The following is a 12957-nucleotide window of genomic DNA, read 5'->3' on the forward strand; positions in this document are numbered from 1 at the left end:
GTGTGGTAGTCTAACAGGTGTAATTTTGGTGACGAATCTCTGTAGCGCGCACTACAGCATCATATTTGCGGTCTAACTCTGTCAACAATAAAGGGTGTACCCAGCAAGTTACGTTAAAAATGTGTTTATGTCGTGAAAAGGTTGCGATAACGTTTTACGTACCTCATAGGGTTATTACAGTAAACCTAGATCTGAAAGAAGAACATGACACAATGTTAATCTCAAAAAGCTAATCTATTAGGCTGTAAACAAATACATTATATAATATATATATATATATATATATATATATATATATATATATATATATACAGAGTTATATTGGAAACTAGAAAAAGCTTATATATATATATATATATATATATATATATATATATATATAATATATATATATATTATATATATATATATATATATATATATATAAGCTTTTTCTAGCCTCCAAAATAACTCTCTGCTAAACAAGTTTGCCTGTTATAAATCTATATAATTTACATTAATTAAAATATGGCTTCTTGTTGACCAGAGCAGGTTAATCGTTTTGTTTGTAACGGTGTTGAAATTAAATAAATATTATTATTATTATTATTATTATTATTATTAAAATTCATTTTATTCATTTGTATATTCATTAAAATTAATTGAAAAAGTAACCTAAGTCTACAAAGACATTATAAGCAAGAGTTAAGTCGAATCAACTGTGAAAGTCATTTGGTACCATGAATTTCTGATCAAATTACCTGTAACATCTGTGCCGTAACCGTATTAAGAATTAACGACCATTTCTACAACCACTGCAAAGAGACAGCAGTAAAAGAGTGACAGCGTGTCCAGCAGCAAGCAATCTCGCATTCTCGGATCTGTAGACCCTTTTTTTGGTGTTTAATCTTAGATCTTTCCTATTCTTGTAACGAAATCAATGCTTAAGGTTGATAACTCTTAATGAAAAAAAATATCCAACACTCAACATCAGCAATAACCTACTACAATTTCAAACTCACTTATTAAACACAAAACTTTTAGAAACATAACGAAAAAGACTGACGCATAGACTACCCGCGTTGTAACACAAATAAATAAAAAGGTTTTTGGATATTCAAACGAATACTTGGTTTGTGCCTCTTTAGGCTGTTATTAATATATATATATAAACAATAAAATAGTATAATTACAATGACATATTTTAACTTAGGCTATATACTTTGAACTTTTATTACCAAAAAAAAAAAAAATAATTATTATTTACTACGTAACAAAAAAAATAAAAAATATAATATATAACTAGGTCCTAGCCTCTCCCCCTTTCCCAAAACCTTTTCAGGGCTGCGTTTCCCGAAAGCTATACTTAACGCAATGTCGTTCTTAAGTTGAACTTTAACATGTACCTTAATACGTGTTTCTCGAAACATTCTTAGTTAAGTAGGCTATACCTTCTGTAAGTCATACTTTTGTAAGTTTGGTCTGGACCACTCTTAGCTATACCTTATCACTTTTGACAGTTCACAGCTCTTTACATCTCATTCTATACGAATATAATAGTTTTGCAAAATCAAAGATGGCACTGTCCGCGGTGCCATATATTGTACTAAACTTTAGAGAGAGAAAAAAATATATATATATATACAAGGCTGGGGTGTAACGAAATACATGCAACGGCGTTACGTATTTAAAATACAAAATATGAGTAACCTAACTGTTATATTTAAATAGGCTGTGTGGTAATCAAATTACAGTTACATTCGATTAGATTACATTAGTGATACTTTGAATTTTAATGTAATTTCTTAATTTAATATATAATAACAGTTTGGGGATTTTATCCAATAAGGCAACTGATTCTCCGTTGAAAAAAAAAAAAACTGCGTGCTGCAGCCTGTTCATTTAGCAACTCGTAGTGCGAGTGCATACGCTCATCATCACGACACAAAAATGAACGACACAACAAACAGCCATTCGCGTAATGCATTTCTCTTATGGGAATACAAAGGCTATTTTACTTATCAATCTGAAAAAGGACGCAACATGTCAGTGCAGTGCAATACCTAAATTAGGCCCTGCCTGCAGCAAAACGCATATCAGCATCGAAGGATTCAATTTAATCTGAAAAAGCATCTTGAGGGAAGTTGTTCTTGGAAAATTTTATCCAGTAAATCGTTTTTCTATATTCCCATATTTTGAGTGTTGAATGGTTATCATTACGTTTAACATTTCTAAGAATTTAATTAAAAAACAGTTAACAGATCCATACGAATCATGCATGAAACAAAAGTTTATAAAGTCAAACCATAGCTTTGTGTGCTTTACAGATGAACTTGAAGTCTTCATTCATTCGAAATGTTCAAGAATAGGTCATCTTTGTCGCGGTATTGTGAGTCCATGATCAGATTCGTGAACATATGATTCTTTTGAGTCAATCTTTTAAATGGATCATTTCTTTTGTTTAGCGAAACCAGTGTGAATGGTTCACATTAAACTGGATAGATCTGGGGTGTTTCCCAAAAGCATCATTAGCGAACTGTGGTTGTTAAATTACATTGAACTATTACGACATTACTTGCGACCGTTGCTTTGGAAAACGAGCCCTGTCAATTTTGACTCAGAGATTATTTTGTGCCGATCGCTTCTCTATAGAGAGGATGCAAAGAAAACACAAATCTTATGACTGGTAGATGTCACTTTTATTTAGAGCTGGAAAACATAAAAACAAGATATCAAGTTAATATGTTTCTTTTTGTTACATAGCTTAAGTATTTCAAAGTATTCTTAAGTATTTAGATTAAGTTACTAAACTTGAGTAATCTTACGGAATACATTACTGATTACCTTTTAAAGTGTGTATTTTGTAATCTGTAGTGAAATACATTTTAAAAGTAACCTTTCCAGCCCTGTATTAAAAAACACACACATATGCACACACGCACACATTTGCCGGCACTGCAGCAAATTCAACAGCTTTTAGATCTTCTTGGTGCGATTTTGTTGAGACAAATTCGGCTCTCCTCTTTCTCTCTTTTTCTCGGCAATGGTAGCTGTTGATTATATGTTTCTCCTGTTGCGTTTTTATTGAGTAGGTCATCCAGTCATCCAGTGGGGAAGTCGTGGCCTAACCCTAAGCTTGTGGGTTCAGTCGAGCCGGCAATACCACGACTGAGGTGCCCTTGAGCAAGGCACCGAACCCCCAACTGCTCCCCGGGCGCCGCAGCATAAATGGCTGCCCGCTGCTCCAGGAGTGTGTGTGTGTGTGTGTGTGTGTGTGTGTGTGTGTGTGTGTTCACTTTGGATGGGTTAAATGCAGAGCACGAATTCTAAGTATGGGTGTATGTCACGTCACTTTCACTGTCACGTCACAGTGACATAAATTAGTAATTTACACCAATATGTGATGCTGCGCAATCAATCCTGGTTGTGGAGTAAATGAAGAAATATATTAGGCCTTTAATAATATAAATGACCCATTCAAAGGCCAGTGAAGCTATAGTGCCAGTAAGTGATATAGGCTAAGCTTGGGCTTGGGCACACAATTCGAAAATATATAAATATCCACAGGGTTGGATACAGTTTGCAATTTGGATTATTTAAGATACTTTTTGTCCTGATAAATGCAATTTCAAGTGCTTCTTGTTGGAAAGAACTCTTATCACAATGTTTTTCTGTTGGACTTTTATAGGCCCAAGGTGTTATTTTTTTATTTTTTATTTTTTTCTCTGTTCTGCTAAAAGCTGTTAAATTATTAAGCAGTGTCTCCTGTAGTTTTTTTAATCATTGTATTTAATGTGGTGACCACTGGCAGGTGCTCTGGGCATATATTTTTCTTTCTTGGTTTTCTTCCCTGATGTGATGTATGTTGCAAAGTGAAAGTAAAAGTTTCATGCAAGTTTGTTGCATTTTAACAAGAAAGAGTTTGTGTCTTTATTTAACCCTTGTGCGGTCTTCGGTCATTTCTGACTGGAGAATTTTACATTTTGAATTTTTAAAAATCGTAGCTTCACTAGAATGGTAAGAAACTTGATGACTTGTATGGCACTTGGTATGTGAACACAAAAAAAAAGGGGCCATGATTTGAGGCCATGATTTGAAAAAGCTAAGTGGTCATAAAAAAAATAGTCACACTCATGGTCTTCGGTCAAAAATGATCGACCATAGGAAATGGGGGAAAAAAAAATCAAAAATACAGAACATTTTTGTGTGTACAATCTACAAATCCCCCACAATGAAGAAAAAAAATTGCACAGCAATGAAGGGATGAAACTCTAAAACATCTAGAGTGCAAAATCAACACACCAACTCACACACGCGTGGACAAACACTGGTGTGACTGTAACACTGCAACTATGTAAAATAAAATCAATAATTCAACTACAATGGGTTACACTCTAAAACATCAAGAGTGTAAAACGGTTACATCCACTCACACACACTTACACACACACATACAGAATTATACATACTCAAATGAATAGGTATGGCTATAACCATATTGCCAAAATGAATCAGAAGACTGAAATAAGAGGTAAAAATCAGATCAGACCCAGATGGATTAAGCTCTGTTAAAGCATTCCTGTTAATTTTTGTTTCATTTTTATAGAATTTTAATGTTTTGTGTAATAAAGTGCTTTCTGTGTTCGGGTTTGAATGTAGTAATAATAATGCAAAAAAACTACACTTCAAAAGAACATTTAAAACAACAAAAAATATAAACCTTGACAAAAAGTAGTCTTTGAGAATGCCTTAATATACATTTAAATCCACAACCTAATAAAAGTAAACAATCATGTATAAAAACAACTAGGGAATTCACAAGCCGCTCTATAGAGTCCTATACATGAATCTAGTGGCTACACCATGAAATTACAGGTTTTTCTTTTTTTTTGCTCTCAGAAGGTGGTGCTAATCTGCCTTCAAAAAATGGATTTTAAAGGCCTAGTCTCTATTTTAATCTGAAATACTGCATTAATTGAAAAATAATTGTAAAAAATAAGAAAAAAAAATTTGTACTATTTTCAATGGGAAAAATGTATCATAATTATGGCATAAATATTAATGAAATTCTCTCAAAATACAAAAGAAAAAATATTATTGAACAAAAATATATTAGATTGATTTTACTGAAGAAAAAATAAGTTACATTTCAGGTGTCCAGTCACTTTTTACTGTGAAGACCATGAGTGTGACTCTCAAATGAGGAGTGCACAAGGGTTAAAATCAACACTTTCTCACATAACGCAGTGAAGCAGCCTGTGTATAGAATGAATAATCAATTCTCGAGCCATTGAGATCAACCAATTCAGCACCATCTCCATGGACAGCACCTGGTAAGGTCACACGTAAGAAAGTATATCTTAAGCAGCCTCCTAAGGTATAGTTCGGGGAACACGCCAAGAAATGGTACACCTTTAGTTAAGGCATACCTTTAGAGTCTTCATAGCGTGCTAAAAGCGTTATTGGGAAATGCAGCCTAGAATTGCAACATGTCCTCCAACCAATATGCCTGTATAGGTCGTTTGTCAAAATCCCTGAAATACGACCAATTAAAGTGTATACTACAATTGCGCCCCTATCGGCAACAGGACACTTTGATATTAATGTTCTTTTATCTGCATCATAGGGATTCGTATGGCTCGGTTGGTAGAGCAGCACATTATACGATGATATGCAATCATGTGATCATGGGTTTGATCCCATAGAGTGCACATGCTCATAAAATATATATGCACTGTAAATCACAATTTTGCATGATTTCTGTGAGGGTAGGTTTAGGGGCTGGTTTAGGTGTTCATATGAATTAGCCAGCTAGTAAAATATGCACGAATTGCCATGAGATCGGGTTGGACCATGTAAAAAGTCCATACATTGCATTTAAAGAAACACGCATTTTGATTGGTAATGACAGTCATATGTCATTTCATGATGACAGACGCAACAAGTCATCATTTGTACACCCACTAGAGGGCACTTAATTTTAAAACATAAATATAGGCAGGGTGCCCCGTCTCTGAGTCAGTAGATCCTTCCTCAGAGGAATCTGCCAAGGAGGGGGTGTCACAAGGAGCATCAGTTCCGGGAACCAGGTCCGAGTAGGCCAATAAGGCGCAACGAGCCCAACTTAATCCTGCACAGTGTCTGTGCGAGAAGGCTGACTGGGGGAAACGCATACTTGCGAAGGCCCTGCGGCCAGCTGTGTGCCAGTGAATGCGTGCAGAGTGTTCCTTCGGTCAGGGAGTAAAACAACAGTGAGAAGTCTCTAGAGATGCAAAAAGATATTCCTGAGCAGCTCCGAAATGTCTCCAAATCAGCTGGACCATCTGGGGATGGAATCTCCATTCCCCGGGAAGCGCAGCTCATTACAGCTCTTTGGCTTCCTGGTGCAATCCCAGAATGTGAATGGCATGAAGCAACCTCAGATGCTTCTGACTCCAGTGGAGGAGATTGCATTGTGAGTTGTGACATGTGATGGGAGCGTATGCCACCTTGTCGTTTGATGTACGCAATGGTCGCAGTGTTGTCCGTGAGGACCTGTACCTTGTAAGCACCCTTTGAGATGGATCAAGGCACAGCGTACTGCCAGCAACTCTAGGCAATAGATGTGCCAGTGCATTTGGTGGCCCGTGGAACATGGCCCCCCATCTGGTGGTGGAGGCATCCATGTTAACCACAGCATGCCTGGAGACCTGTTCTAGGGGCACTCCTACCTGGAGAAATGCAAGATCTGACCACAGGGTGAAGGTTTGGCAGCAGGCCGGTGTGACTTGGACCCGTTGAGTGCCACGTTGCCATGCCCACCTCGGTACTCAGCCATGGAGCCAGTTTTGAAGCAGTCTCATATGAAGCAGCCCGAGTGGCGTGACTGCCGCTGCAGCTGATCTGGGGCAGATGCACCCGAAGATGCGCTTCTGCATGAGCATCTTAAACGGAAGCTTGTGAAGGGGCCAGTTTTAAGGGCTGTAAAACCCTGTCTTCATATCAGATGGAGGGACAGGATCTATCGCATCCTTCGCCAGTAGGACTGCGATCTCTGCACGCAAGACAGGGGCATCTGCCACCTTCACTGAAGTAAAGTGGATGCCCCTGAACTTGGGAGGACGCCGGGTTAACTGAATCACATAGCCGAGTCTGATGGACTGAAGGAGCGGGGTCTGTGTGTGTGCAACACTGACTTGCATTCAGGCAGAGAGTTCGTGAGTAGTAGAGACCGCGCTGTGACCTTCGTCGCGCCCGTAGCGCAAGGCCAGTAGCGGTGCAAAGCTCTTTAAGAACTTCTGGGTCGTGCCCACCCTTGTGCAGGTTCTTAAGTGCCTTGGCCTGATGAACCTGAAACAACGCCATAGCGTGCAGAGCAGAGGCAGCTTCTCCACAGGCTGCATTAGCACTGCCTATCAAGGGCCGATGAGGTGGTACTAAAAAAAGTACCAGGTACCAGGTACTGTACCCAGTGGAAAACCTCCCAAAAGTGAACGTACCGAGCTGTACCATGCAGTGGAAAAGCACCATAAGTCTTAAATCTTCAAAACTTACCGAGCTGGAAAATCTCACAGTTGTTGGAACAACTTACAGATGTTGTATTTAAAATTTGCAGAGACTGTAAATGGTTCGCACTCTGAAAAACTAGACAAAGTCTTTGACAAAAAGAATCAGTCAATTTATTAGAGCAAGAGCAGACGTTTCAGCCATCCAGCTATTCTCAATGCTCATAATGAATCAACAGACATGCAGTCAATTAATACCCGATAGATAATCAGGAAACAAGTAACAGGTGCAAAGTGAGGGGCTTCAGCCCTGGCCCAGAGAACAAGTAAAAAACACACAATTCTTTTAATAGAAAAGTTAACAATATTCATCTCTAGAAAAGAATAAAAGCATTTACAGAAAATATGAATAGTTTATCTCTTCATTCATCCCTTTCGGGAAAAGGCTGTTAAGTTCAAAAATCCAAAAAGATTCTCTCTGTAGCAGTTTTTTATCTACATCACCACCTCTTCTTTTAGGCAAAACTCTTTCAATGCCCAGAAATTTCAGGTCAGAAATTGCATGCTTAGCTAGTTGAAAAATGTTGGGAAACAGACGAAGTTGCATCACATCTCCTGATTGCACTCAAATGTTCCAAAATTCTCGTTCGTAAAGCCCTGATAGTTTTGCCTACATACAATAATGGGCAGGGGCAGATCAAAATGTACACTACGTGAGTAGATTTACATGTAATCAATTGCTTGATTTTATATATCTTACGTGTGTGCGGATGTGTGAAAGATTGGAGTTTAAGGTAATGTATACAGGAAGTGCAACTTTTGCATGGAAAATTACCCTGGGCATTAGAAAGAGTACCAGAAGGAGGCGTGGCAATATCAGCATGGACCAGCCTAACTCTAAGGTTTGAGCTTCTAGAAAAGACACAAAGAGGTAAATTTTGAAAAAGTCCATTCAGTTGATAGTCACTTTTAATTATATGCCAATGAGAATTAACAATGTTTCTAATTTCTCTGCTCAAAGGACTATGGGTCAGTTTTAAAATGCAACGGTTCTCATTTTGTTTGGAGACCAAGTTAGACGAATGTGTACCAGAGGCACGTACTTTGTTTAGTGCTGTATCAAGCCAATTGTTGGGATATCCCCTAGAGTTAAAATCTCTATATAGAAGTCTTGCTTTTACCTCAAAGTCATTTTTGTCAGAGCAGATACGATGCAATCTGGTGAACTGACTGAAAGGCAGACCACGTTTCAGGGATGTTGGGTGAGCACTTGTGGCATGAAGTAAGCTATTTTTCTCTGTGTCTTTCCTATATAAAGAAGAAACAATATGTCCATCAATAACAGAAATACACGTGTCTAAAAAGTTCCACACTAGTAGCACTCGCTGTATAGGTGTACTTAATAGAAGATCTTAAGCAATTCATGCATAAGACAAAACAGTTCAAATTCAGGTAATGAACCATGAAAAATCACAAAACAGTCGTCAATGTATCTCTTGAACAATATTATCTTCTCCAAAAAAGGATTTGCTAATGAACACATACTGTTCTTCCAAAAAACCAAGATATAGATTGGCATAGTCTGGGGCCATAGTGGCACCCATGGCTGTGCCACTGATCTGAAGGTAATATTGATGTTCAAACAAGAAATAGTTTTTAGTGAGCACTAATTCAGACATATCTACAATGAATTTAGTAGGTAAACCATCATCATTAGTCCGAAGATCAAGAAAATATTCCCTTGTCCTCTGAGTTCCTTTCTATTGTTTGCTGCTCCACCTTTACTTTTTTGGTGAAGATGTCATCCTTTAAAGAGATCAACCAACTGACTGACTGCAAAGCTCCCACTTTTACCTTCAGTCTTGAAGATTCTCAGAACATTTTGTTCCCAAGAGATGAAACTAATGCTCTACAACCAGAGGACATTGAATTTCTCTATGAAACGCTACAAATATATTATGGAAAAAGAGATTCGTTATAACCTTCATGGTTCTACATTGAGTGAATACTGGAGAGCTAGCCGCATACCTAGAGGCCTTCGTATCCAGAAGGCTCCAACTATTGGTCGTGAAGACCCAGCCTTTTGCAATAGATGGTGTGAGATCATGAACAAGGCATCTCTAGACCTTACTCTCCTGGTTATAGAGTTCACACAAAAAGAGTTACTTAAGACTAAACAAGACATCGATGAGATTCAAACCTCCATCATTGATTCCCATGATGAGACTGTGTTCAAACAACATACCGAGCTAGGGTTAGGGTTAGGGGAAAAAGAGATTCGTTATAACCTTCATGGTTCTACATTGAGTGAATACTGGAGAGCTAGCCGCATACCTAGAGGCCATCGTATCCAGAAGGCTCCAACTATTGGTCGTGAAGACCCAGCCTTTTTGCAATAGATGGTGTGAGATCATGAACAAGGCATCTCTAGACCTTACTCTCCTGGTTATAGAGTTCACACAAAAAGAGTTACTTAAGACTAAACAAGACATCGATGAGATTCAAACCTCCATCATTGATTCCCATGATGAGACTGTGTTCAAACAACATACCGAGCTTCTTGAGAAGTCTTTGGCAAAATTCAAACAAGATCTACAACAAATTAAGATAAAAAAATTTCGCAGAGACACAATGGATTACAGGGATAACCAAGTCTACACTTGGCTTAATCAGACCAAAACTACCAGGCCACTTCGTAAAGTTCGTTTTGGAAGATGGTGCCTCACTGACCTCAGCATCTAGTGTTGAGAGTGATTTTTTAGGAGGACAGTCCAGCGACACCGACAGCCTCCAAAGTGCCACACGTCCATGCCTAAGAAGACGCGCCGAGGTCGACGAGGCAGTAAGACCAGACAGCAAATCCACATCAATGGTGAGGAAGCAGAGCCGGAAAGAAGACAACTTAATCTTCAACCTTACAGGCAACACCCTACACCCAGATGAAGTAAGCCTTTTAAATAAGGGTTTGAGTTTTGTCCCTAGTAAACCTGCTGATTCCTTTGTCACCAAAATAGAACTGTTTAAATTTTTTCGCAATCTGAGACTGAAAACCTATTATAAGGACACTACAACTACCTCTTCTCAGATTTACAACAAACAGGAGCGAGGTAAATTTAAACCTACAAGTACTTTTTGCCCTCCCATCGTTAACCCCTCATTGGATACTTTCTGTAGACTTGTTGAACGTGATGTTGAGCAGCTTTTTAGCAATCCTCACCCTCACAATGGCATGAATAATTTGACACTTTCTGAAAGACAGGCCCTTGACAAACTTTGCAAAGATAAAAATATTGTGGTAAAGCCAGCTGATAAGGGAGGTGGTCTAGTAATTATGCCTAAAACCCTGTACGATCAGGAGGTTCTAAGACAATTACAAGACCTGTCTTACTATAGAGCTTTGCCCACTGATCCTACCAGTAGATTTCAAAAGGAAATAGAACTACTCCTACAGCAAGCTCACTCCTCTTCTCTTATCTCTGAACGAGAATTTCAATATTTGTTCAATCGTACCCCAACTAGACCAGCCTTCTATATTTTGCCTAAGGTTCATAAAAATCTATCTAATCCACCAGGTCGTCCAATTGTTGCAGGTAATAATAGTCTTACTGAACCTCTTTCTAATTTTGTAGACTTCATTCTCAGACCTTTGGTTACTTTGCTCCCTAGCTATCTCAAAGACACATCTGACTTTCTTAAATGTCTGTCTCAAATTAGTCATCTAGGTCAGGATGTTTTGCTTGCGACTATGGATGTAACCTCTTTATATACAAACATTCCTCATACTGATGGTTTGACTGCCTTGAAGTATTTTCTTGATCTTCGGACTAATGATGATGGTTTACCTACTAAATTCATTGTAGATATGTCTGAATTAGTGCTCACTAAAAACTATTTCTTGTTTGAACATCAATATTACCTTCAGATCAGTGGCACAGCCATGGGTGCCACTATGGCCCCAGGCTATGCCAATCTATATCTTGTTTTTTTGGAAGAACAGTATGTGTTCAATAACAATCCTTTTTTGGAGAAGATAATATTGTTCAAGAGATACATTGACGACTGTTTTGTGATTTTTCATGGTTCATTATCTGAATTTGAACTGTTTGTCTTATACATGAATTGCTTAAGATCTTCTATTAAGTACACCTATACAGCGAGTGCTACTAGTGTGAACTTTTTAGACACGTGTATTTCTGTTATTGATGGACATATTGTTTCTTCTTTATATAGGAAAGACACAGAGAAAAATAGCTTACTTCATGCCACAAGTGCTCACCCAACATCTCTGAAACGTGGTCTGCCTTTCAGTCAGTTCACCAGATTGCATCGTATCTGCTCTGACAAAAATGACTTTGAGGTAAAAGCAAGACTTCTATATAGAGATGTTAACTCTAGGGGATATCCCAACAATTGGCTTGATACAGCACTAAACAAAGTACGTGCCTCTGGTACACATTCGTCTAACTTGGTCTCCAAACAAAATGAGAACCGTTGCATTTTAAAAACTGACCCATAGTCCTTTGAGCAGAGAAATTAGAAACATTGTTAATTCTCATTGGCATATAATTAAAAGTGACTATCAACTGAATGGACTTTTTTCAAAATTTACCTCTTTGTGTCTTTTCTAGAAGCTCAAACCTTAGAGTTAGGCTGGTCCATGCTGATATTGCCACGCCTCCTTCTGGTACTCTTTCTAATGCCCAGGGTAATTTTCCATGCAAAATTTGCACTTCCTGTATACATTACCTTAAACTCCAATCTTTCACACATCAGCACACACGTAAGATATATAAAATCAAGCAATTGATTACATGTAAATCTACTCACGTAGTGTACATTTTGATCTGCCCCTGCCCATTATTGTATGTAGGCAAAACTATCAGGGCTTTACGAACGAGAATTTTGGAACATTTGAGTGCAATCAGGAGATGTGATGCAACTTCGTCTGTTTCCCAACATTTTCAACTAGCTAAGCATGCACTTTCTGACCTGAAATTTCTGGGCATTGAAAGAGTTTTGCCTAAAAGAAGAGGTGGTGATGTAGATAAAAAACTGCTACAGAGAGAATCTTTTTGGATTTTTGAACTTAACAGCCTTTTCCCGAAAGGGATGAATGAAGAGATAAACTATTCATGTTTTCTGTAAATGCTTTTATTCTTTTCTAGAGATGAATATTGTTAACTTTTCTATTAAAAGAATTGTGTTTTTACTTGTTCTCTGGGCCAGGGCTTAAGCCCCTCCCTTTGCACCTGTTACTTGTTTCCTGATTATCTATCAGGTATTAATTGACTGCATGTCTGTTGTTGATTCATTATGAGCATTGAGAATAGCTGGATGGCTGAAACATCTGCTCTTGCTCTAATAAATTGACTGATTCTTTTTGTCAAAGACTTTGTCTAGTTTTTCAGAGTGCGAACCATTTACAGTCTCTTCAACATTTTACTGGTTTTCACGCACCTGGACTTACAACTAGCCTTCATCTGAGCGCAACAAT

At 38.0% G+C, this 12957-nt stretch overlaps 1 pseudogene; it reads right to left on the reverse strand.

Annotated features, from left to right (window-relative positions):
• LOC122135924 overlaps window positions 1-12957 on the reverse strand; it is a 140364-nt pseudogene that overhangs the window by 31932 nt on the left and 95475 nt on the right.

The sequence above is a fragment of the Cyprinus carpio genome, chromosome B1, assembly GCF_018340385.1.
Source record: "Cyprinus carpio isolate SPL01 chromosome B1, ASM1834038v1, whole genome shotgun sequence".
Taxonomy (NCBI): domain Eukaryota; kingdom Metazoa; phylum Chordata; class Actinopteri; order Cypriniformes; family Cyprinidae; genus Cyprinus; species Cyprinus carpio.